A 27254-nucleotide genomic window follows, 5' to 3' on the forward strand; every position below is an offset into this window, starting at 1 on the left:
TGTTTCAGGTATGTACGAACACGTGATAGTACTGGTTGCTTCTCAGGTATGCGTAGTTGTACTCATTTATCCTTCGATCCAGGCAAGATCGATCGACTGGGAACGTGACGATGTAGAGCCGGGTAACTCAAAGAAACTGAAAAAAAAAAGGAAAAATTCCTATCATACTTACTGCAACTGTACAGAGATATCGAGATACCGGTGCAATTTATCCAATGTAAAACCCATCTGGCAATGCCTGGATGCTTTCACGCTGTGATTGATTCCTCCTGGTAATGAGCTTCCAATTCCATTTATTGTTTCGTTCCCAGTAATCAAAGGAAGACATGAAAAAAGTTGATCGTCGTGTGAGTACGTGGCTCTTGTAAAAGTACAAGACCCTCGTTATCGATTTCACCCGATGATTCCGATGCTCGCGGGACTCGTGTCATTCCCAGAGCAATCAGAAGAAACCTATGCTTCGACCGGGGTATAAAAATAGAAGGGATCCTCTCCAGCGATGCCCTGTTATATCATTCATCCGGTTGAGGAGGGGGAGCAAATGGCGCTCACGACAGAAACAATGCAATTTGAATGTTAAGCGAACGTGGACTCCCAGCCAACCCCTCTGTTGTTTTAACTACCGTTCACTATATCTATCCTCATTGCTGCCTCTCAACCTCTCTCATTTTCCCTTCCACCTTCCCAAATTCAACGTCATCGATTTAAAATAAAAAATCAGCGCAGCACCATGTTCACACCGTTAAAGAATAAATGCAAAGTTCGTAATTAAAGTCACAATTACATCACTTGAAATTCAAATTCACCATATTCAATATTCACATTGTAATCAAGTGCTGAAGATCCAGCAGCATCTGCTGTTATTTCTACTCAATACCACCCGATATTTTGATTCGCACAAAAAAAACCGGGTGCTCACCGACGAAATCGACGACCCCTTCATACTGACAGTTAAATCGAACCTCGGTTTTCTCGTTTATTCTGTCTCCCATGAGTGATTGCGAAGTGGTGGAAAAAAACGAAGATGGGGGAAAAACAAATGACATTGTGCAAACGGTGTATCAAAGGGTGAAATGCAAAAGAATCGGGTGGCAAGATGTAAAAAATAATCTGACGCTTTGCCGTTCGATGCCTTTTATCCCGTGATTATTGCAGCAAGCCCCGCAGGGACAGTTGCAATCTGCTTCATCTATCATATTTTCCCCGAGGCCCATCGAAAATAAAAAAGACTGAATAAATTCTTCACCAAGGAAAAAACAAATTCTATATCTCTGATAAATCCTTCGAATTTTCATAACTGTCGATCACCACCGAAAACCATTTTCCAATGGTGCAATCACGCTCGAACTTGCCACATACGTGTTCCCCTTTGCTACTGCATTTTCCCTCTTTTCTGGAGTCTGTTTTTTTTTCATGTTTCCAATTAGCGCGAACAATTCGTCGAACAAGTGGAAAGCGAGGGAGACTAGACGAGGGTGGAACCGAGTGAAATGGAAAAAGATATACACGAGGCCGAGACAATTAATCCCACGATTGCTTTAATTCGCTCGACATTATCCAATCAAATACCGAACTGAGTACAACGGCAAAGCCAACAATATCTGTAACTCATCCCTTTAACGTTGATAGTCACCGGTACTTCCGTCGTGCCATCCCATGATGAAATGCTGAATTAAACAACCGGACGCCGTTGAGATGAGGGAGGCTAATTCATGAACATGGGCCCTCCTGTTTGCTCATAAATCTGACCGACAATATTTGAAAAACAGCGAACACTCTCTCCACAACTGCTGAAATTTAAAACGAAGTAAACTGAACAAGTTCGAGATGAACAATAGCCGCAGGGTCTAAGGCGCTTGTTTCGATCAGTGATCTGAGAGTAGTTGGAGTCCGACTTTGAGCAGTTTTTCGCCACTCAGAAATCCTCGAACTGTAGTTTGAGCACTGAAATTCACCGAGACTTGGGCCAGGAATTCATGGTTTCCCCAGCAGGAAAAATCCGCGGGCCCAGGGCAGCTCAGAAACGAGGACTGGTTGGCCATAAAAAGCCTGAACGGGGGGGAGGGGGATATATATATGGGAAAGGGCAGAATGATGAAAAATTCAGGAGCTTTGAGAGTTTGAGACGGAATTTGCCCTGTTAATCCTGAAATGCCGTGATTCTCGGCAAACTGAGAGGACAAATGGTTGGTCCGTGCTGAGCTCCAGTCCATCCTCCACCCTCAACCCACCGAACTGCACAGACACGGGTGCCCGGAAAAACTTGAAGATGTAGTGATAAAGCCACTTGACATATCATACGTGCCTGTAGAAGTGGCACGTGAACGGTGGGTGGAGGGAGGCTGTGGCAAGTGGGAGGCCTGGAGTTATCCTTGCGTCCTGCTGTCAGGCCAAGACAAGGGTGAGCTACGCCAGTCATTTGTTTCTGCTTTATAGTGCATTCCCGGGGCGTTATCGCGTACTAACGCGAATACAGAGGCACCCATACACGCACACACGAAGAGAACAGGCGAAACCGCCAACTGCGATGGAAGGATAAATGGTTCGCGCGTGCCAGACGACTGGGATGCATTTGAGCCAGTTTGTGCGAGACTATTTTTTGTTAAACGCGTCGTTAAAAAAAAAAAAATAGAAAAGGATTTACCCCGAGATGTATATACCAAGCCGAAAGGTGTTATTAGATCAAGTCAACCCACACGAAATACACCGGAACCGCAAGAGCCTCTTAAACGCTCGTAATTATCACCTATACCCTTTATGAAAATTCTTCCCCCCATCCCCCACTTCGCATCCATCTCCATATATTATTTCCCTCGGTGTATCGAACAACCCGACGTAATTATTCTCATTCTCCTGGAGGACGATCAAGACGCCCACGGTCAATCTCACAAAACACCCTCCCTCCAAGCATGAGCACACACTGGACAATTTATCCAGTGAATTACCCACGATAAATTGTTATTAAATGTTGAGTGAATCCCGACGGTTATAATTAATCCCACGTGTGTCAGATGATAGCCGATTGGTCATTCCAATATCCACGACAAATTGTGGCTTGGCTATTTTTTAACCCATATCTCAATGCTTTGAAGATGAGAAAAACACGATCTCTTAGGTAGTACGAGAGACGATGCGAGACGACGCGTCTGGCTAAAAGGATATCCATGTATCGTCAGATAGTTCCACGAGGACAAGGCGGGTATAAAAAACAAGTTGGAACCTCTCTCGGAAAATTTGATGCGAGAAGAACGAGAGAATGAGACATGGTGGAGAAAAAATTTGAGGCAGGAAAAAAAATGAAATACAGGGAAAAGATAAATAAGAATGGACGCGGAGAACGCCTCTTGGAAGAGAGGAGACAAGCCAAAGACGCAAAACAGGAGGCTCATTACATAGGCGCGCGTACATCTCGGGGCATTACATACATTTGTTGAAGAAAATGAGGAAAAAAAAAAGAAGCTGGGAATTTGCATACGCCAGGCTGGAGATTCTGCGGTGGAAAAACTCGAGAGATAATAATTCTAACCGATGTTCCTCTCGCGCATTCAGGTACTCTTATCCAGTACTTTACAGCCATTGACGTTGGAAAGTGATTATCATGTGGAGACGACGGTAACGTCTGACAGATACGCCCTGTCGTAATAAAAAATTGACGACAAATGATGAAAAATGCAGACGGATTTTTAACGGAAATGTTTTTCTACTTTGAGACATCTGGATTTGCACTTTATCCTCTTATTTTTCGCTGGCATCAAATGCGACTGTTTTCTCACTCAACTCGCTCAACTCGCTCAACTCGCTCAACTCGCTTGCACAAGCGGTTGTGTCGGATCTCAGAGACTCTGAGGACGAAATTAAAAATCCTCCTCCAATTTCAAAGAGCCCGCGCACAAACGCACATGCCTCGATAAAGCCGCGAGATAAGGCCTGTCAGCATATGAGTTTCCGCTAAACTAATTGAGCCGCATCGAGTGCCTCAAATATCTCTCGAGATCACACGAGAATTCTTAAGAAGTGAAAAATCGATAGATTCGGTTACCCACCGGATTTAACCCCGCGAAGAATGAAGCGAGCTATGCCCGAGTGGTTTACCCGAGTATGCACAGAATAAAATGTAAGAAAAATACAAAGAGGGGAGAAACAAGTAAAATATCACGCCGCGGTGTCTGGCGGAAGGGATACGCCCCCTTTGAAAACTAAACTCATAAAACTCGATGAGTCTTACCGCTTCGTGTTGTCTTCCCCACTCGTTTTATTTCCCTTATTTTTATTATTTTTTTTTCTCCCGACGTGTCAAACTTTTACGAGCATCCCTTGGGGACCGCCCTGGGGCCAGTCGCATATTTTTCGAGAGACGCAGATGCAGATGTAAATCAATCAATCGAATTTCTACCCAGCTCTATTCCACTCTAGTGTCCCATTTTTTTCCCTCCATTTTTTTCCATTTGTATAATTTTTTTTCAAAGTAAAAGAAAAATGTCAAGTTATTCACATTCTGCCGATGGATTTTTCTATCGAGTATTGAACGAGAAAATTTTTCTTCTCCACTTTTCCAATTTTTATAAATGAAAAAAAAGCGGCAAGTTATTTACATTCTGCCAATGCGCTCTGATATCAAGTGTTGAGCGGGGAAAAACGAGAATCTTGCTGAGTGTATTACCCAGAGAGGATTAATACATAACGAGTTGGGTAGATCAAGGCGCCAGAGGAGGTGCGATAGCACCTGCCTGATATGAGCACTGGTGTAAAAATTATGGCAATCATCCGGATAGCCGAGCGCTCGCCATTTTTATCCCCCCATAAAAGCTGGGGAAAAAAATATGACTAATGAGATGTATCAAGTATCACCAATCACCGATTCTAACCAGCTTTATTGTTGGTTACGGGTTACTAATTGGCGCCTAAGTAACCTGTCATTTGGCGATTGCGAAAATTAGTCGAGCTGTCAGGGCAGCGGATCGATCACTTAAGAACACTTTCCCGGCAACCCCGATAATAACATATTTCATGATTTATTTCAATAAATAATGTTACGCCGCTTGACTGAAATTCAGACGATAAATTCGTATTCATAAAACTCATTAAATTGAGTATCGAACCAGGAATAAACGATACAAAATCAACGCCCAGGATAAAAATAGAAAATGAGAAGGTGCGGTGGTGATATTTGATACTGATTCACCGATACATCAGCAAACATGACATTTATAATTGCCGAAGGGAGCTCAAGTTGATTCGGGATTGAAAAATCCCACTGATTCACAACAGATTATACTCGGAGAATTGTTAACATATCGTGTGTATCCCATGAGTTTCGCTAAATATTGAACTTCCATGTCGTTCAGCGCTTTCATTATTACCATCAGCAGTTCAATTCCCATATTTATCGATCATTTGCTAAATTCAAAGCCTGCATTACTGATACAATCATGTGCACCAGCGGAATTAATCCGATATCATACACTGGGAGTGAACAAACGGATAAATTTGGATAATATATTTAATTTGTGAAAATTACACGTATGGAAAATGCTTTTTGGGCGAGCCTCAGAGATTGAAAATGCGTTGCTGATGGGTTGTGGATAGATACCAATTTTTTGGTGATTAGTTTATTGTAAAGATTTAAAACCTGAATTTCGAGTAAGTTACGGAAAATTTTTCCGTTTTGATTAAATAGCATTAGTAGCCTACGATCATCATATAGAGGCACATGCGAAAGAAATATACTCAATAAACAAAATTTATAACAATATATTCAATATAATCTGGATGTATGTTTTTCATTCTACAATGAAAATAATTTGAAAATGAATTTGAAAAAATTGAATTAAATTTTTTAGAATAGATTTAAATATTTCGCACATGCCTATAGTTTTATACTTTTCGTTTAATTACTGAAATAATTAATGAAAGGTTTTGTAAAATATTTATATATGAATAACTATAAGCTACTCTATACAGAAAAAAATTGATAATAATTCTGTTGCACGTAGATTTTTTTGGAAGGAATTGGTCTGTAGGAAAAATGGTTTGCGTTGAAAATTGAATTTTAATTGATTGAGGCCAAGACCTTCACTGGGCCCTCGAAGATCGGAGACAATGATGAAAAGAACTCTTGTCACGTCTCAATCCTGCGACGAGTGACTCCCTGACACACGTACTCCAGAAAGGATGCGTGAAGCCGTATTGACGACTCTTGGCACCGTTCTCCGTCAGATATGGATAGGCCGATAAGTTGCACTGGGTTGCCCCATTGACTTGCAAATCCCCTTCGTAAAGAATAAACCTGAAACAGCAAAAGGAAAAATAGGGCTACCCAAGGAGACCAGTGAAACACACCGGGTTCGATAAATAAAGTGCGTTGACTCGTGTTTCGAATAATCGAGTGGAATATTCAGACGGAATTTCCAATATTGCAACTGAAAAATGCATGAGGTAGAAATTAAGTCGCTAAAAAGTTTCTATCGCTCGGTCCGCTCAGTCTTAAACCCCATTTTCCGCTTCCATCTTTCCCTAATTCTTCCTTTATGCTGCCCTCGCAGGCTTACAGCACAGACTTAATTGTTCCAAAGCTATTTTTCCACGAAGAAAATACAAAGGGGAAAATACTGTGGTCTAATAACGCGATTTGTATTCCCCAATTAGAGGATTGGAAATTTTGTCGAGGGGAGGGCTCCATGGTGTGCTATCACTGAAAAAAAAAAAGAGGAAATAACAAGAAAAAAAAATGTCCCCGAGAAAATTAGTTGGGATATTCTCCCCCAGACGGAGAAAGAAAAACAAAACCGATCTGTTTAATTTAACGTTTTTCCGGGCGGTTGATTCACCCGACGAGTGCGTCGAGGGATTTCGCGGGGGCCAAGTCATTTGAAAGAAGAAAAAAAAAACTCTGGAAAAATGTTGGAAAATTGTTAATTCGAGAGTAGCCACAAGCGGGCATAAGCCACGGGGGAGCGATTTCTCTGTCTGGGCAAGATGCCTGCTTTGGGATAGACGATGGCAGTTAACGTTGAAAACGAGCGAGTTGGGGATATATACGCGTTACTCAGCGGGATATGCAGTTTCGGGAGCAGATCATTTGCATTTTCAGTCGTGGAGGGCTACCAGTGGGTTTTGGAATTTACGGTTGCTACCGGTGTGGGCCTAGGCGTCACAATCAAATATGTAAATTGGGCCGATATTTGTCTGGTACCGAATGGAGTAGGTACCAGCGATACCCCTTGGGTGTTGCTTTAGCTCGTCCCCAAAAGCCCATTTGCTTGGCCGATAACTTGAAAATGAAAAAATTCACTCCCATTTTGTAGGAAAAAATATATAAATTCATAATCGAGAACATAATCGAGAAGATAATCGAGTTGTCATTTAACTGATTAGAAATCAAGCCGAAGAAAAATAAAATCCATAAATCATCTGAGCTGATGTTTCTGGCTCGAACGAAGTCTCGAGTGACATTTCTGTTACGCCTTCCTGCTGTTCTCTGAATGTTAATCACTCTCACGTACCCCCGACAGACAAATTATTCATTAATTCATACTCCAACTGTCTTTTGTCCCTCAAGAGAAAAAGGAAAGGATTGGAGAAGTGTAGCAAAAGGGGAATGGCAGGGTGGAGAAAAAAAGGAACACGCGAGGATAAGAAAAAGTGATGGAAAAGTTGGCGTGGGTTGGTATGCCTAGCATGATTAGCTAAAATTAACAGCTGTTATACACATACGGAAGTCTCGAGTAAGCACCCAAGGCACTCAAAGTGCTTGTTTTCAATTACAGCTAATCGCTTCTAGATCCCAAGGAGCCTCGTAAAATCTGATATGCCAGTCGTTGGAGAATCGAGTTAATACACCGGGACGTCGTGAAATAAATATCTACAATTCTGAAAATAGTGTTGCTACTTTAACGATCGTATCCAGAGTTGTCACACATAGTCTAACCACTGGGAATTAATGGAGTAGCACTGGCTGTCTTCCCCTGAAAAGATAGCTTTTACCATTATATTTACTCCCCATTGGTATCCGGATGTGCCACGCGAGCGTTAAAAATAAATGACTAAATGAATGTTCGATGAAATACGGGAGAATTCACTCAGTTTAATTCCAAACTTGGAAGGAGGTCAATTCCATTATAAAAGCCAACCTCAAAATAAATGACAGCCGAGCATTGAGAGAATGAAAAAGATTGCTTCTATATAGATTCTGTCGTGCCAAGTATGGAAGTGGTTACACCGCAGTTATTGAAAATTTGATTTACCCGCTTGGCGAATATAATGGCGTCGCGAGCTCCATAAATTGATGTCCCCGTGCACCGAATAACGTGCCTCAGAAAAATTGTGAAAAACCAGGTCGATGGAAAACGAATTTCCAACTCCCTTGAAACAGAAAGACTTTTCCTTTGGGTTACATCGCTGAATTACTTGGCATTCTTCGATTCCTCGGCAAATAAAAAATCTCGATTCTCTCGATCTAGTTGGCAGACTTGGGATCTTTGAAATTTTTCCCAAAATACACGAAACGGTCAGATGTTTAATGTAAAAGATTATTAGAATTTCATTCGTTTAAAACATTCTGCACTGATGGAAGAATTCGGTAAATATTAACGAACGATTCAGTGATCAATGGAATTTTACAGTGAGAGGAAAAAGTTTTTTAAGGAGGGCGTCTTTACCTATATCAAGCAACTCACTCGAAAATTGACATGGAAATCATGTCTTACTCTCAGAAAAGAAGAACATCTGTTAAGCAACTGTGCACTTGCTTGAGATGATAATCATTTATTCATAATGAGTCTAGCTGAGTGAATTTACTCACAAGTTTTTTTCTCTCAAATGCAAAAGCTTTCAATGTAAAAACTATTCAATTAGTTCGGTACGTCGTCTCCTTGCTGTCAATTCACTGCTCGTCATTTTCAAGGAAGTACAAAATCTCTTGACTAAAATTTTCACTCTCAATGCAAGATATCGTTTTCTCAGAAAGATTTGAGTATGAATTCCTTCATTCAAATAAAAACGCACTTGTCAAAACCCTTTTTTCTTTATATACTGTTATCCCCGACGAATCAGAGTTGATAGAAAGAGATAAAAAAAAAGTCTGCATTGATTACGCAATTGGCGAGTTCTTCTATGAGTGCGTGATGAGTGCTTTCCTCCGGAAACATGCAGGACCCTCCGAAATTCCAGGTTTATCTGCGAGTTAAGATGGGGGTGGTTTCCTCCCGTAACTGAGAAAGCCCGTCAAGTGCTGAGGAAAAGGGCGGAAAGTAGGTGGTAAGTGGGTGGTGAGGGGGCATGAACGAACAGAGCATCGGAAGCACTTTAGCCACGTAGAAGGCCCAAGATTAATGCTTCTTGGATACTGCGGCTACCGCGAGTGGCTTCAGCTCGAACGCGGAAGAGCTATTAGCTCCTCGCCCTTCACTCACCGCAGTGTACAGAGCTCCAATAAACCTGATCCAAAATAAGAAACAAAATTTCTCCACAAACATTTCACTCGAAAACTCAAAGCTTCGAGGGATTTTACTCCGCGTTCGCTGATAATTATCGCTTTATTGGTGCAGCCCACATATGCAAATAATGAATTATTTATCGGTTGACTCTCGATACGTCAAGGGGGTGTGCATGATTGTACCGCGGACATTACCTTTGATGAAAATCAAATGATAGGGCGGTTCTGCGCAGTGAGAGTATGAATATGAGCCGATGAAAAGAAGGCCACGAATAATGGCGGAACAATGCACAGTCACGTGCCGTAACTTGCTGTTGAAGTACTCGCTATTATGAGATATGGACATGAGTATCCTCTCCCTGTCTTCGTTGATGATCGATTAAAATTATTTCTCACCCAGTGGGAAGTTGTCCATTATCATGACAATGTGCCCTTATGTGTGATGATGATTGAGTGGATTTTTTTTTTATTTTATTTTATTGACTCCTTGCCGCTCAGTCTCTTCTCTCGGTTAAAAGAAATTTCTATAAGTATATAGTAGATTCTCACGGCTTCTCAATCCCAACTCCTTGTCGGAATTTTCATAATTTTCACCCTGACTATTCGTCCAATTTATTTGACTTTTTTCCGGACGGTCGCTCTTTGCGTTGAATTTACTCACTCATTTTTCAATAAAAAGGAGTGGGGTTGATAGGTATCACATGTGAATAATCAATTGGTAATTGTTTATGCGATTGCCGTTGTTACTCTTCTCTTTAATAAATAAACAACTAATAAAGTTTTTAAATCGAATTGAAGTCATTAGAACATGAATTTGAACAAATCATATCTGCCACTCCATCATTCCCTCGCATCAGCCCCGACAAATTAGTTGTTTTATTCTTCTTCCGTTAATAATCCGGGAGTTGTAAACTTGTTCTCGTGATGCGCAGCAATTTCCAACTTGACTCATGCAACTGCGGAAGGAACAAAAACCCTCAAACAAGACATCACACAACGTAAGACTGTAAGAAGTAACGACACCCAAGCAGGCGCGATCAACAATGCCGTGAGTTTTAATGGTCCCTAACAAAAAGCCAATGTTTAATGGCAACTTTTCAAATGGAGATAACTGGAGAATGAAAAGGCAACTAGAAGTCACCGAACTGCGACGAGAAGAAAAAAAGAAATTAGCCGATTGTGAATTACGATGCAGACAGCTTCGTAATTCGCCGGATGGTTTAACCTAGCGAAAATACTAGGCGATCGGCTCGTAAAACCCTTTGGGGCATAACCGAGGGCTCCATTAAACCTCTGAGAAGGAAGGTGGGTACGTCATGATGTCCAAATGCCGTTAAGTGGTTGACAGGCCAATAAAGCCGGTATCGTTAAATTTTCTTCCCTTGAACTTGGCAGCGACAGTTAGTGATGGTGCAACCTATGCAAAATCAACGATTCTTTGATTAAAATGTTAAATCTTCAAAACCCTTCAGATCAATTATAATTACCAGCTGACCCGCTAATTAAGATATCCAGCGTTCCTCGAAGCGGTTCAGCAGCTCACGGGTGGTGGATAAATATTATCCCTGACAATTTCATGACCCACTTTCTCCCGCAATCGGAACGCAATATGATTTTTCAAAGTGACGTCTGAAAACAAAGCTCCATTAAACGCGAAAGAAAGTTCCTTATTAAGTTGAGGAAAAAAATGAGAATAAAAAAATTCCCCGGAACTGGGACATGAAGCTGGATTATTAATGGTTTTTGTTGACACAGAGAACTAAGTTTCTCGGGGTATAAATATAAAAACAGCTTACCCCATGAGTTTCAGAGAATAAAGAGGAGTTTATCCGGAATATTTCTCAACTGGTAGCTTCCCGCTGACAAATTATTGAAGGTCATATTCTCTATATACGTGTATAATCTCAGTGACAAATGAACCAACGACGACAGCTCTCGCACGGTGGGAATGACCGGTCTCTTACTAATGAGTTTCGGCTGTTTCCTTTTTACGGCCAGTGAAGCCTATACCCATTGCACATAGACTCTTAATTCCCGTGGATTGTGAACAGTACCATTCACCAAAATATAACGAAAGAATCATAACATAGATTAATGACTTGAAGCCGGAGGCGAAGAAAAAAAAATCGCTTCCGCCCTCTCCGAGTTCTAGTTTCAGTTCCAGCTTCATTTCTCCATTTCTCCATTTCTCGTCTCTCATTCATCAGATAATGCGAACTAGAGGGCCTCGGGAAGATTTCCTCCTCTCGTCCGATCGAAAAGACATATTCGATCCATTATCGATCGAGTAAAACCCGGCAGGACACCCGATTGCTATCGAGCCCCAGCAGAACACACGTCACTCCAACCGATTCACCGTTGAGATACCTTGAGCAAAAGCATTTGCAACGAGTTCAAGTCAGTAGGAGAAGTCTTTTCCAAGTTAGCGAGAACGCCCCAGGTCCATTGTAGCTGTGCGCCTCAGTTTAATGGAGCGTGTTCCATATTGTTGGCCTGAAAATAAACGCCTGAAAACACCATAAAACCTTATCGGATCTCGCATTGTGTTGAGCTCGGAGATGTATCGAAACGGTCGCGCTTCATCGGGCCCCCGACTGCTCTGTGATTTTTCAAGGAATATAAAGATCTAACTTCATATGTGTAATTTATTGACAATTGTTCCACGGCTATTCCCCGGTTATCGGGGCCCCTCAGCGAAACAGAACAATGATTGAGACACCAGAGGCCGATAACACTTAGCTGTAAACAATCTAAAACACGAGCTCCGAGTTAATAGGATACTCTTGCAAAATTCCTCTTGAAATTTCACCGGAAAATATTTAATTTTAACAGAATTTTTGCAGTTATCGGGCAGTGATGGGTAAATTTCTGTTTTTAAAGTCCCAAGTCCTTAAGTCTTGAAAAATTTATGAGCTATTCTGTACTCGTAAGTACAAAGTATTATTGGGTTTAGTACTTAAAAATTTTCATATCTCAAGTCTTTAGATTTATTTCCAAAAAAGTAAAAAGTGAACAGACAATTAATACTTTTATTGGGCCTGAAAATTCAAATAGACTCGCGCATTGGAAAATTCTCGACGATTGATTTGAAGAAGAGTATCCCCCTTGAAGCATCACCAAGTGATAATAATATCGCTCGAGTGTCTCTGGGAAAATTACCGTTGCACTTTTCCACTCTGCTGAGCAATATTCAGAGATTCCTGAATCCTGTTCATTTTATTTGCCAGCCCTATAGATATGCCGAGTGGTACAAGTCGGGTGCCTCTAGGTATGCAATAAATTCGGGTCCCACGCGACCTTGCGATTTAAGCCGGCTTTAGGAAGCCACCCTCCCATCCTCACAGGGAATAGGAAACGTGAATCTGCCTCCACGACTATATATCGCCTCGTCCTTTTCTTCGGATTTGGCGGTGCTCCAGAGCCCAACGATTCGTTCGTTATTGTCCGGAAAATGGGTCGACTATAATTGCACCCAGTGCGCGCTATATCCCAACAACTCGGGATCTCAATCTCGGAATCCTCTCTGTTTCCGGTTGTGTCTCCCCTCAATCGTTGAGAGACTCTGCGAGTGCCGGGTGAAACCCGATGATGATGCTACCACCCAGTGAGAATCTTCGACTTTAAGTGGAAATGGAGTGAACCTCACCAGCAAAATAACTTCACCACCAGCTGAATCGGCAAAAGCTCCCTCCAATAGTATCGTTTCCGCTATTTCCCCGGTATTTGATAACCCTTATTACCAATTACCCGGTAATTGACATTTCAAATGAAATCTCTCATCTAATAGCATTTTATAACAGCTATTGATCCTTCTAATTCGTGCGCGCATTATCACCATTCATTTTAATTAAATAATTTAGCACTCCATGTAACGATGAACATCAGTGAAAATAATGAGAATGCAGCAATCACTGATATATGATATGATAACCGAATGGCAATTAATCATGGGACAACATCGGTGCGAATCGAAAGGGATTAGAGGTCGTCACGCCGATAAACAAATCGCCCCATCTTATCTAAATGCTTCCCTCGTTCCTCCCAATCCTCTGATTTTTCCACTGATAGTTACACATAACCAGTACAAGAGATGAGATTCGATTGGTAAACGGAGGTCACGTGTCCGTATTAAAGCGAGATTACACGGGACTGACATGACGATGTGCACGGGATCCCGAGCTGGGGGATTCATTGTCTAAAGATCCTCAATCTCTTTATCTACCTGCGGGACTTTGATATATCCCTCGGTAAGGCTTGGGGAAATAAAAATCGAGAGTTCCACCAGAGATAAGCCCCAATACTGCCAATTACGCAGTAAGGCGCGCAATGACGCTGCAACAATTGCGCATTTTCAAGGTACAGACCGATTAATCAAGGGTCATTCCAAAATTTATCTCCCCCATATATCTCTTGAGGGAATGACCGGTGAAATCATTTGGTATTTAAAATAATCGCGGTGATGTTAATGGAAAATGCAATTTGGCTGAACGGCAAGAGCCATCAATCCGTGTCCTTCGATGGGCCAATATCCGATGAGAAATTCCAGATCCATCTTAAGATCGCGGCTTTTCCCAAGTTTCGCAATTCGTCCAATTCCAGTGGAACCCTCATTACATTTCGGGCTGGTCTGAATGGACGAGTGAGAATAGTTGCAGACCAACGGTCGTCTGCTATCTCCAGCTGCTCGTGTGCATCCCCCATTCACCGCACAACTAATTATCTCGGCTTCTCTGCATTCGCTCTGTCAGCCATCAAAGAGCTAGTGGACTTGGTACGTCATGTCAATCTACTCAATCATTCAACATTCAGTCAAATGAGCTGTTACAACCGCGGAAATGATTTGTTTGAATCAAAGAAAATTTAATCAGTTTAATCGCAGAGTCCAACGTAGCATACTGAATGAGGGCATTCATTCAAGTAGAGTTATATTGGAACTGGTCGAACTGTGAGTTATTGAAATGGCCGGGGCACTCACAATATTTTCTTTTTATTAACAGTTGAGACAGCTAATCTACCATTTTTTTTATTTAATTGCATACATTCGTCTCATGAGTATCAGAATCCAGAATTATCAAAAGACCAAAAATATTTTTTAAATTTTTCTCTTGATCTATTAATTTTGAGGACAGAAAATGAGTTTTTTGCAAATTCGTATCTTTTCATCAACCAACGCTCAAAGTATAAATTCATTTAATCCCTGAAAATTTGAATTCTCTCAAAATTCGAATTCTATAAATCAATCCTTTAGACGTAATTAGTATTTTTGTAGACCCCGAGTTTTAACTGGTGCACAAAATAATTGGGCATTGATATTTACCCGGAGTGGCATTAAATTACCAAGGACTTGCGTAAAAAGAGATGATGACAAAGTTTGAATAAAGAGCATCGTAAACGAGAAATCGTTAAACATTGAAAAAAACCGAGGCAGGTTCCATTAAATAGAAATCTCCTTACTCTTTGTTTACTCGTTCTTGGCGCAGGTTACGTTACGCTGCAGTTGATAGTATCAGAAGGTAGGACCTGTGCCACAAGTACGACAATATAGTAGAGATGCGCACTCTACCGTCTAGATGCCTTTAATTAATCGTGAGCTTACTTTCCCCGAGTGCGCCATACCAGTTTCTGGATGCATCCCTCTCTAACGACTCAGCGTACCGTTTCCCAAGTTCTTAAGTAGGATTAGCGCCAATAGTAAGGGAAAATCCATAGAAAATGAGCCCATGTTCAAAGTTTGCTCCTTTGCACCCTGGCAAACATCTCGATCTTTACCCTCTTGAAACTATGCCATGAGATTAATTGTTATGCAACTCAGTCGACCGGTACATACACGAATCACAGAAGATTCTATCTACTCCTTCCACCATTCGCCGATAAATTAAAAACCTCCATCCAATTCCATTAGAAAACTCGAAGAAATTTTATCTTCCAAAATTACCTAATACTTCCCCGAATTCCTCTAGTTTACCTGTAATGCAATCTAATCAGTTCAAAGTTGATTAAGAAATTGAATATTAGACATTTTTTTAATTCAACACCTTGTCGTGAATAACTCTTGGTCAAATCACTGAAATTTGAAAAACCAAACGGTATTTTAAAGAGCTCGTTAAGACCTCCAATATGTCACATAAGATATCCTCATATATTGAGTCGAACGCTACGATAATCAGCAATAAATGTGAATTCGAGAGGACGACATAACGGTGAAAAATGGGAAACCTTCAATAGCTCTACAAAAAAGGAACTATATCAGATACAGCTGAAGCCATTTCTACGACCATAAAATCTTCTTTAAAGTGGTATATAAATATTCCTATTAATTTGCTTTTGAAATATAGAAAAACTGAAGCAAACAGGAAATTCAGGAAAAACATGGAAATCCTATTTTTACGTTCAAAACGCCATAACTCCCGTATCTTTTCAGATCTTATTTAATGAGCTTTCAAATTCTTCTACAGAATATTACCTTAATACGAAAGAGATGAATTATTCCACAAGCCGAAGATAAAACGGGGACTGGCAACGGATAATTTTCTTACCAATTCGGTATATAGTATTTCCAAATTCATAATTCAGGAAAATAATTAATAAATATGAATATAATGGATCTGAATAAAATAGACTAGATAGGAGAATGTGTTTACCTGTATATCTGTCTATTGGTCACTCTATGCTGCTGGGGGTAGACTCATGACGAGAGAAACCCTCCAGGCATTTGCATTGAATGCTCTTACCTACAGGACTCCTATAGATGCTCGGGCTGCACCCGGTACCGTGTACCATTGTGTTTATTTATGGACTTTAATTATATCAAATATGGTGTGGCAGAGTACGCGTGTCTTGTATAATGGTCCAATGTATACGTGGAGGGTATATGTGGTAACAGTTAGCCCTGGCTGTATGCCTTACCTCATATTGTAACCTGCCTCCGAGTGATGAAGCCAAACACGAATACAAACAATCGCTCCAACTACAACAATGAATCAACCAATAACGAAATTATGGTCTTCCTTTGATAATTTTCACTGAAAATTCACTACAATCCGATCACATTGCGCCTCTTATTCCAGGAATATCCGTAAAAGGACGACTACTTCAATACCTTTATCTCACCGTATATCGTTACCTTTCCCTTTCCCATTGTATCCCACACCAATCGCCAGTTCCTCCTGGATTCTTGTACAGCGCAAATGCAAAAATTGGTGTTAAATCCCTTCCCTTTGTCCAATAGTGTATTTTCGTACCTAGGAGACAATACACAATGCTGTGTCTTTTCCTTACCGACAAGCAAGATCGAATCACCCTTTCTTTTTTATTGCCACTGGTCAACCGCCGGGAGAAACTCTTTTGCAAAAGCAATATTACAAAATTTTATTGTCGGGCAGTAAAAATTCATCACTTGCCATTTTTCTCAAACTGCTGGAAAAAATTGGGGAATAATTTGCAGTTGGGGATTGCCCGAATTATTCTGGAATTTGAACGGGCTAGTATTTGGGGCGCAGTTTGCGCGTCGACAATAATCATATGGAGGCATATGTACAAAAAATGTATTCGATAAATTAAATAACAATTTAACCATATAACAATATATTCAATATAGTATGCATGCATGTACTTCTGCATTCTATAATGAACATACATAACTGATTCAATTGATTTAACAAAATTCAATGTTTGTTAACTAAATTAAAAATATATATATTTATATTTTATATAATATCTATTTTCTATCAATTATATCTAGTGTGACCGATTTCTTAAAATGTTTCTAGGTATATATTATAATTATTAAAAAAAAAATTATTTCCATAAGCTAAACTATCCAGGGAAAAGGGAAAAACACTTTCGGTTATATCTGTATCATTTTAATGACATCTATCTGAGCAGAAAACATCCCCAAAATATAGTCCCCCAAATGGAAAACACGCACTGAAAAGCCATCGGGATTAATCATCGTAGCCCTAACGAGGGCATTCTCGAGGAGTCTGGAAGACTGAATAAAACAAAAAGAAGAAGCCTGGGAGGTAAAGAGCCTTTCGGCTCCTCCAGGCAAGTCCTGAATAATCCAAACACCAGGACCAAGTGAATATGTGCGTGACCCTGCACTCAGTGAATCCAAGATTATGCTCTTTGGTGAATCTCAGTGAAAGAATACCCCCATTGTTTCAACTGCACGGTGCCACGGCGATTGTTAACTGGGTCCTTCAATAGTAAAAACGAGATGGGGTATATTCGTCGCCTCGAGTTGTCCTCCGACCATTGAGCTGTTTTTCATTTTTTTTTTTGTTTTATAACCCTTTGGAGCTCTTGCAACCCCTCTGCAAACGTTTCACGTTGAACCTGACGTGTGACACTGCTCCCTATTTGGCTCGTCTCATTCCAAAAACACATCCCCTTCTGCGTGCGTATGTGCAAGTGTCTAGTACTCATTAGTCCGTCCGGGGTGGGAGAGACTAAAAAATAAGAAAAGAGAACCCCTTCAATTTTTTCGCTCCAAATTCACATACAAGTCGTTAATTGGAGGTCTCCTAGTATTTCTATTTTCATCCACTATTATACAATTTTTTATATTAAAAAAAAAATCAAGTTAGAGTTCAATAATTGCCCAGAGGTAGCACCAATAAAAATTCCCTGTAAATAATTCATTATTAAATAGATCAAACAAGTGAAAACCAATAAAAGAAGCAGCATATATATTGTAGAGCAATTTTTTCATCAGTATTTTGTGCATCTTGGTTCTCATTCACGGTATTCAATTAAGCCCAGCGGATATTTCCAAGGGTCTACGTAGCGTCTAACATAAATTTTTCCAGGCGAATGGAGTTGGAAAACAGATCCGAGACTTATTTAGAGCGTGTGAAATGGGGATGGAAGTCTAATTAAACTCTTTCTTTGAACGGTCACGTAGCGCACAGAGATCAAATAGGAGAGGGGAGTCTTCCGGGTTCTTGGAAACGACGCGGAAAATAAATTGTAAGAGCAATTCCAGTCCTCAGAGATGTTCTGTTGGTACAATGCTAGGTGTTAAAACACAGGGGCCTTTGGTACCAGACGCCAATTCTCTCCCCTCAGTGGCCAGCGGGTGTTAACGATGATTAAGCAACAGGACGGGTCACACGGAGTTACGATGACTCACAGGGATGATGAGGGTGAGAATACCTACGGGTTTGGCTATTCATCCAAGTGCACTTGGCTGTGCTCGAGGTCATATTTTTGCTTTCTCAAGTGAAGACACTTGATGTCGAGTTGATGTACTGACATGGAGGTCTGTCACAGCTGGTTCCTATTGACTACCAGAAATAGGACGTGTCAGGCTATAGAAGGAACAGTGTATCGATGGTACATTGACCCAGACGTTCATTTTATCTGTCTCACAATTTTACAAGTTATTTCGAATTGTCAGAGTTGAATTATTGAAACTGACAGCTCCAAAAGAATCATTTCAAAACTTTAATCCCAATCTCGAGCTCCTGAAGTACTTCGACTCAATATTAATATTGATGTTGAAGTGAATGCTCGAATAATCTCAGTGAGTTCAGAGCTCAAAGTTCAAAGTTATTCTGTACTTAAGAGCCCCTATTTTTAGCATTTCACTCAGATGAAAATCAATTAATACAGCAAAGTACACTGTCAAAAGAAAACTTTAAATGGAATTTGGTGGGAGAAAAAAGGCCATAAAATCCCTCCGCAACTCTCATGTTTTCTTATTTCCATTTCTCTGAATAGAGTCGATTGAGACAATGGGCTTGTGAAGCTCACAATCTTTGAGAATAGCACAATGTCTCAATTACAAACCGTAGAAATTGATAAATGAGATTTGATTCCGCCCCAGCTTATCGGTTCATCTATCCCAAGACCTCCAATGCGATTATCCCTGTATCGAATTATCCAACAATGGGGACTACCGGGAGAAATTATTCCTTACCGCACGCAATGGGTTTGCACAATGGCCCACTACATGTGGACGAACGATACCTGCAGCAGAAGCAAGCATAACGAGTGTTACTGGTGGTTAAAAAAAAAACGAAAAAATTCAAATCGTGTTTGACCATTGGAATCGAGCGATACAGATAACCCAGCCCCAGATATTTATGACTGTCGCCTATTCTCATTCTGCCCACACGCCGGTAATACGACTTTATTCTCTAAAAATACCGGAAAAAGGAAAATAATCAAGCTCGTTTATTCGTTGACATAAAAATGAGGTAAAAAAAAAAGTGCCGAGGTATATAACGACATCAAGGCAAGAGCCTCATTCATCTCACGCAAGACCGAAGGTGGATACTGCACCTACAGTTATAATTCCTCCTGAAACTGAGAATGAGAAAAAGTGCGAAGATGAAGGGAATAAAAACCACCCGAAGAAATGAAAAAAGAAAGAAGAAAAAGGTAAGCAATAAAGTCTCGGGGGTCAGGCAGTGCATAAAAAGCTGCACGCTTCGTCACTGGAGGATAATCTCGTTTTACGAGGGCGCTAATTCTCGCCCCCGCGTACATGCCTAGGATCGTTTTAATTAGCTCGATGTTTAGGCCAAGTCAGCAGCACGTTATGACCGCGAGAAATATGTATATCGAACTAGTCCACACGCTACCTCATTCGTCTTGGCAAATGACGCTTTTCCGGATTAATAATTCAGGATGAAATGCCAGCTTGCATCACCAGTGATAATCAGCTGGAAAAACTGCTGGAAATAATCTGAAACGATGAATGTGAAACAACGAGTGTAGTGTTGGAGTATAAATTTTCCAAAAATAGCGTACGTTTTTTTTTAATGATGAGACAAATGTCAAATGTTCATGCTTTTTGCATTTATCTTGTAGGAAGTGAGTCATATTGTGTTGGAGCTTAATTGCATTAAATTAATTGATCCATGCGAGATACAAAATTAGTAATTTTCAAGTTTTGGGTATTTAATGCACGTTAGACAGGTCGAGTAAAAGGTAATTATAATACAGTGCTGACTCCCAATTTCTCATAATTGCATTATCCCATAACAGAATTACAATCTTCTATAACATCAATCCGACAATCTGGGACACAACAGCCAGATGTACGAAACCGCCATCGCCCCTTCCGTCGAAGGTACATAATTTTTATAATTCAGATAAATTCTGTTATATTCAATTCACCGTGTGAGCCTGAAACATCATAATGGAATCACTTAATTGAGTTCAAATGAATTTTTTCCTTAATCCTCGCAAGTTATGTGATTAAATAATAAATAAATTCAATTTTTTCCATAAGATAGTCTACGGGCATTATCCGTAGCTATTACTGAATTTTCTTCAGCAGTTTCTTCTGCTGATTCGATTATTAAAGTGATCCAGTCTTAGGTGCCCCCCTGGGAGTTGCTTCCTCGGTTAGTTGATCTTGTTAATACAATCACACTGAAGCTGGGGCCACATCCTTGGACACACACAGTAGTAACTTTGTTACGGGTATTTGCAAGCATCCGGATCCCTTGATGTCGCTTCGTCACTCGTGCACGTCTCCCTTATCCCCGATCCGTGGCCTCAAAGCATAAGTACACGCTGTCAGGGGTTGGAAATATGAGGCACGCGTGATATGTCCCCCGAGTCAATGGTTGGTTAGCTGGGTCTAGACATTAGCTGATTAGGCTTTTCAAGTTAGCCAGAATCACCAAAACATTCCTCCCCTCTCGTACAACTAGAAAAATTCATGAGTTAAATCGTCGATGTACCTCACGTCCTCTTCTTTTAGTATAGCGCCATTAAAGTCAGGAGTAACAGGAACTATTCAGGATGAAGGTGATAAAGTTCTCGACGCTTTGAATACAAAGTGCTCGACAAGTGAAAAAAAATATCCATTGTGGTACTATTTAAACTACTCACCCTATCTAAAATCATGTTTCATCGATTGTGGGTGTACAGCCAGTCACTTGTAATTCGATCGATATCGAGAGAATAGTGATGAGCTGCGAGTTAATTGACTTATCAAAGCAATTTTTTTAAATAGATTGATGGGGGCTACATCGGCCCCAGGATTGACCCAGTTGTGTCACGACATTTATTGTATACCGCAGGTTCAGCTGTTCTCTCTCAACGAAAAAAAAAAATAATAATAATAATGCTCAGCAATTTTGATTGCTGTGCTTGAATGAGCACTATTCAATCGACTGGCACAAAATATGGCACCTAACAATCACCTCAAATTATCCAACTACTGGCTATGTCAGGGTAATTCAAACCTATAGTTATCGTACCTAAAATACCGGTTACCGAAAACGCACATACAAAACGATACCCGGGGGTTAAACGAGGCGCACTAACAGCACACTTCTCCGTAGCACCGTCATATCGCCAATAACGTTGGCATAGAAACGTGTTTTGCATATACACCCGGAAGCTGAATATTCGAAAATATAAATCCAGTGTGTACGAGAGCAACCAATGCGAGATTGCGTTTTGGATAAACCTTTCTACCCAAGTGAAGCAGAGCAGTAACCCGATATTCACGTTGGGTGTAAATCGATGTAAATTTTCCACCATCTCTGGCTCACGACTGTATACTCCGCGTTGTTTCATGAACTATTTATTTGCATTCAATCCTCTCCAAATGACCCATCATTTCCGCCTATCCATGGCTTTTAAATCCTCCCAACACTTTTTACACACACTATTTCCGAGAAGTCAAGCTTTTCCGGTGGATTTTCAAGTGATTACTGTTCACCACAATCGATCCACTTGACGATTATTTCTTTTTATTTCAATACATGATTTCTTCTTTTTGCTCTCGAATGGGAGCTTTCTATCGATCATTTTGATTATATCGATAATTTTTGCTAATTTCGCTCGGAAATTATGTAGAATGGTCGGAAACATGACAATACAAAGATTGGGCAGCATATCTATACGTGGTTGCCGTCAGCGGTCACTTTGTTTTAAAATTACCAAAAGAACGGAAAAATTCACCCTTAAAAATGTGGAATTTCGTCATTTATTAGTACAACTCAAGATTAACTGCTTCCATCGACTAGAATTCGAGTTTTATTATCGGAATTTTCAGCGGTAGACCCCAATTTACCAATAATTGAATTATCGCTGCTTACCGAATGTTTACCGAGTGTAAAAATTATTAGTTAGCATCGCGAGTGACCAATGAGGAAGCTATTGGTAATCCTACCAAAGAGGGCTATCGTGTCAAAACGAAATCGCGTGCGGTGCCCTATATGGGGGCATAAATAAGCGCTACTTACACTATCATTCCTATGTAAATCGAGGGAGGCCCAACGCTCCGACAAACACCCTAGATAAATTTACAGCACTAATTTAGAAAGGCCTCGAGAATGCCACCATAATTTACCTCAGGCTCTCGTTCACTCTTTATATTCGTTGGCAACATCGTGACTATTATCTGTCCATTTTAACGACGTACCAACAATCTGGAGAAGGCACAGCTTAAGGATTTGTGTGTGCAACGATAAGGAAAGCCCTTCTCACCGGACAGCTGGTGGTGTTGAAGAATCCTTAGTATCAGTATCATCCATTGCAATTAATTTCAACTTCCAATTGTAATAATAACTAGACTATTTATACCGGTTCTCCATCCGTTTCGTATAATTTTTGGAATCATCGGATTTAATCTTAATTGCCTATAACTTAGACTCGGTAGCGCCATTAACCCGTGCTTTAATCCTCTGGCTAACACCTCAATTCTACTCTCAGCTAATATTTTCCCTCCTTTTATTTGCACAATTTTAGCTCGCAACGGGAATTTCATACGAGTTAACTATCGGTGAAAATGGGCTTAATTAACCAACACCTGAATTATGATTAAATATTTTGGCCTAAGCGCGGTGTGGAGTTGGGCTTTTGATAGTGTACACTTCCCCAATGCACACAAATACTCGCTTTCTGCTGGTTAAATCCCATCGCCCACTCGGTTGTTTAAATGAAATTAATTGTATGCCACTCCTCGTGTTTCGTGGTAAATTATTTTCACTGTTAAGTTAAACATTACGCATCAACAATTATCATGGGTTTGTGGGGCTTTCGAATAGCAGAGCAGTGGTTACAAAATTTGGATGAGTTGGCTGGATAAAAAAATCACTGGAAAAATATTGGAGTATGTGATGTTGGGGAAACAAAATATTGGCTTGTGAAAATGTAATTCGTTGGTATCACGCTGCAGATTTCCTGTGGAAAAGTTGCGAATGTTCTGCCACACCCTTCCAAAATTCACGATAAATCTCATGCTCAAACGATTGGGTTGATGTGAATTATCTGGAGTATTATGACAGATCTCCGTTCATTAATTCCTCACATATTCTCCACTCTGCCACTGATAGATTCTTCAATTCCCGTTCCCCATGCAGCGTCAATATCAAGATCGACTCGTTAACTATACATGTTGATGAAGGCGTCCCCTGAAGTACAGCACTCGGTTCCATTAGCTTGACTGGGGTTGACTGTCCCCCATCGTCTACCGTCTGATGAGATCTCGGGGTTATAAGTTTGCCGCCTAGACTAGCTTAAATATTCCTCGAATTTATGCTCCATCGAACAGTCCGCCAAGAACATCAAGACATCTGAGAGCCATTATTGATGATTAAATGGGAGTTGAGAAGATTCCGAGGATGGATGAAAACCCTTTCGATTTATCTTGCGCACTGGAAGACAAAAATTATTTATCGAACCAACTGATTCCATTTCTATAGTCTTTCATTGAACTCATTGTGATAACGAGCGGTGTTTGCTGAATGATTTAAAGGTCGCAAATCTTGAGCAAAAACAGTTAATTGAAAAAATGATTACATGGATTGCTCTACGAGACTGCACCAAGTGAATCCATTCGCGTTTGGCATCTTAGGAGCTGTACGACTGGGTATACAGAAACTTCGGTATTTCAAGGTGGTTGCCATCTAGTTTTCGGTACAAATTCAAAGTGCAGTCCAACTCATCGAATACGTGACTAACACCGATTAGTGCAGCCTGGGAGTTGGTCTCATTGGACTTACACTTCTACCTATCTGCACCGAGAGAATACAAGTGTGTTGGCACATTGGAGTTACGTACCAACACGTAGGCAAACCCTGGAGCACCATTGAAGCCTCTCGTCCCCGTGAGACTCCACGGGGATATTTGAATATCTGTCTCGGTTCCACGATTATACGTAACCACAACCCCATTGACTTTACTCGTCCGTGGATTAAATTGCAGATTCGACTCTCGAATTTACTTAATGGCCAAAGTTGACTGCCACCTAACTGAGCTGACGTCTTCAGAGTGGCTGACACTACAAGTCAAATAATTTCATGTAATCACGTCATTCAACAAATCGCTCGGTTTTCATACTAATTGGCTTTTCATTTTGCCATTGCTAATTCACTGCTCCATTGAAAATCCAATATACATATTTTTGCTTACTATTTATCCAGAAACCTATCAACTTTACACTTGGTAAAGTTCAAATCAAAGAATCTTTCTTTTGGAAAATTTGCTGAAGGAAAAAGAGTTCCCTTAATGATTCCACGGGAAATCGATAGCAGATTTCAATTTCCGTATAAAACTGGAGGAGAAGAAAACTCTTTGAGGCTTCCAGGATCACCGACAAAACTCGTTCCCCATTGCAATCAATGATCAATTATCTCCAGACTAGAATAGCTCATGATTCTGCCCATTCATTCCCAAGAATGTTCTGGCAGTAATCATCGCATCTCAGGAAGATAAATGCGGCAGAACGAATCGGTGAAGTTGCCCTGGACATTTCAACTGTCGTTAGCAGTGGGAATTGAAACGGTAACACGTGGCCAAATCATTATCTATCACTCGGTGATGAGTCGTGTCGACTCCTAGACAAAGCTCAGCACATTGAATTTCCTGCAACAATGCAATAGCAAACTTTCAGTTCTCTGGAAACAATCGGCCATGACCCAGTGCGAATCTCTTCCGCCCTGATGTCCGTATGACACTCGAAGCCGATTTTCCGGTATAACATTTCCTCCGGTGTACACTGGCACAACGAAACGGTCACGTGTCGGTCGTACGTCACGACTGGCGCGTGTCCCGAATGTACGATGTTTACTAGGATAGAACGAAGTAGTAGCTCCTATTTGCGGTGTGACTTATATACATCGCGAATCCACCCAGTAATTTATCGCATGTCTATTTATTCAGCCTTTCTAGACAGCCCCACACTAAATGTCATTATTGCACTTTGTATTGTACTTTACTAATTACCCATGTGAAAAAGTTGTTTCAAAGGGATTTCTGCATCTTTTTTCATTAACAATGAAATTATTCATCTCAATTTTTTAGTCAAATATTAGTATCTATGTAGAAATGGATTATCGTTGGCATGAGACAGCGTTTAAATGGTCTTAGAATAAAAAAGGGACACGATGGATTTAATTTTTTTTTTTAATTCATGTCGATGTCGAGCTATCTATGGGAAACTCATTTTCAAATTGAGTTTAATAGTGGGGTAGTAAATGGGAATGGTTAGATAAATTTCACTATCTCTCTTAAATTCTGCTATATTCATCCAAGACTGAGCCAAGAGCCAAATGCACTTATCTCCCTTAATCACTTCTCTACTGAGTTGAATCATCCCGTCTTATGGGAAAAAATTAAAAAAAGAAAGTGTCGATTTTACCCTACGTGTCCATATCACCCTATCCTGCCCCATAATAAGAGGAATTTCAGAAGACAAAAGTATTATTTCTGCCACCAATTCATTAGGTAATTCAAGACTCATTATTCAGATATTTTATTATTCCTCGAAGGTCCGTTTGCCGCTTTGTTATGGACCTCCCAGGGATTCAATTCCATTGAATAAAGCCCTCAACAAACGAAATAACAAGTATTGACAGCCAATGAGAATTGTTTTTTGGTTCCGTTGACGTGTGCCATATCTAATTCGCGAGAATAAAGCTCGGGAAACGCGCCACAGGGAATGAAAAGATGAAGGGGACATTGTCTGAATTGAATTCTCGTACGTTCCATGGAAGTTGGTGTATTAATAATCCTCAGGGAGAGTCTGACGTTAATTAAAACACGACAATATGTCCGATCAAGCATTTCCGGGTCAAATAAATATAGGAGCAGCAATGCAGTCTTCTCTGTAAGCGAAGCAATTTTTTCTCCATTGATGAAAAAAAAAACGAGTCGATAAAGTAAATGGAAAAATAAATGAATCGGCTGGATTTTCCGGGGGGTGGGAAATTTATGTGAAAAATAAAAATAACGGGAAAATATTCGATTAGGCGTGATATATGGGATAGGAGGCATTGAGGAAAGCGATCTTGGCGTGAAATTCTGCAATTCTTAAGAGACGGACCGTTCGCAGCAACGCGTGTTTCGTAAATGGTCCGAGAGTCGCATTCGTGATAAATGGTAATGGTATACGTCAGGACGCTGAGAATAGCGATAAACACGAACCCAGAGAAGTCGAATGGAGCCAAAGGCGAATTCGAGTTGAAATGCTCGGATGAGAGTTTTGTACCTGTGTGGAGAGAATACATAGATATATACATGCTCGGCAACGCTCAGCAATACACGCTACATGTACCTCAAAAGGAAAAGCAATAGAACTTGCAGAGATGACATGAGAGATTGAGCTTTTGGGTCGAGGCCTTCAGGAATCGTGTCATTCATTCACGCCAATTTTGATTTGTATTGATGGAAATAGCAATCATTTTTTTCCACTTGTTGTTCCATTCGAAAAATAGATTGATCACACTTTTGAAAATTTTAACTTAAACAAATTTACATGGCTAAAGTATTTTTTATCTCGGTATAAATTGCGTTCAGTTATTATTCGGAAGATCTATTGTGAAATGTAGCAAGTGGTATTTACAACGGA

General features: G+C 40.4%; 1 protein-coding gene across 1 annotated transcript in view; it reads left to right on the forward strand.

The window, feature by feature from the left end:
• Window positions 1-27254, forward strand: part of LOC105270936 (roundabout homolog 2-like) — a 146765-nt gene that overhangs the window by 111696 nt on the left and 7815 nt on the right. The gene's annotated exons all lie outside the window — the stretch shown is intronic.

The sequence above is a fragment of the Fopius arisanus genome, unplaced genomic scaffold (genome assembly GCF_000806365.1).
Source record: "Fopius arisanus strain USDA-PBARC FA_bdor unplaced genomic scaffold, ASM80636v1 scaffold00097, whole genome shotgun sequence".
Taxonomy (NCBI): domain Eukaryota; kingdom Metazoa; phylum Arthropoda; class Insecta; order Hymenoptera; family Braconidae; genus Fopius; species Fopius arisanus.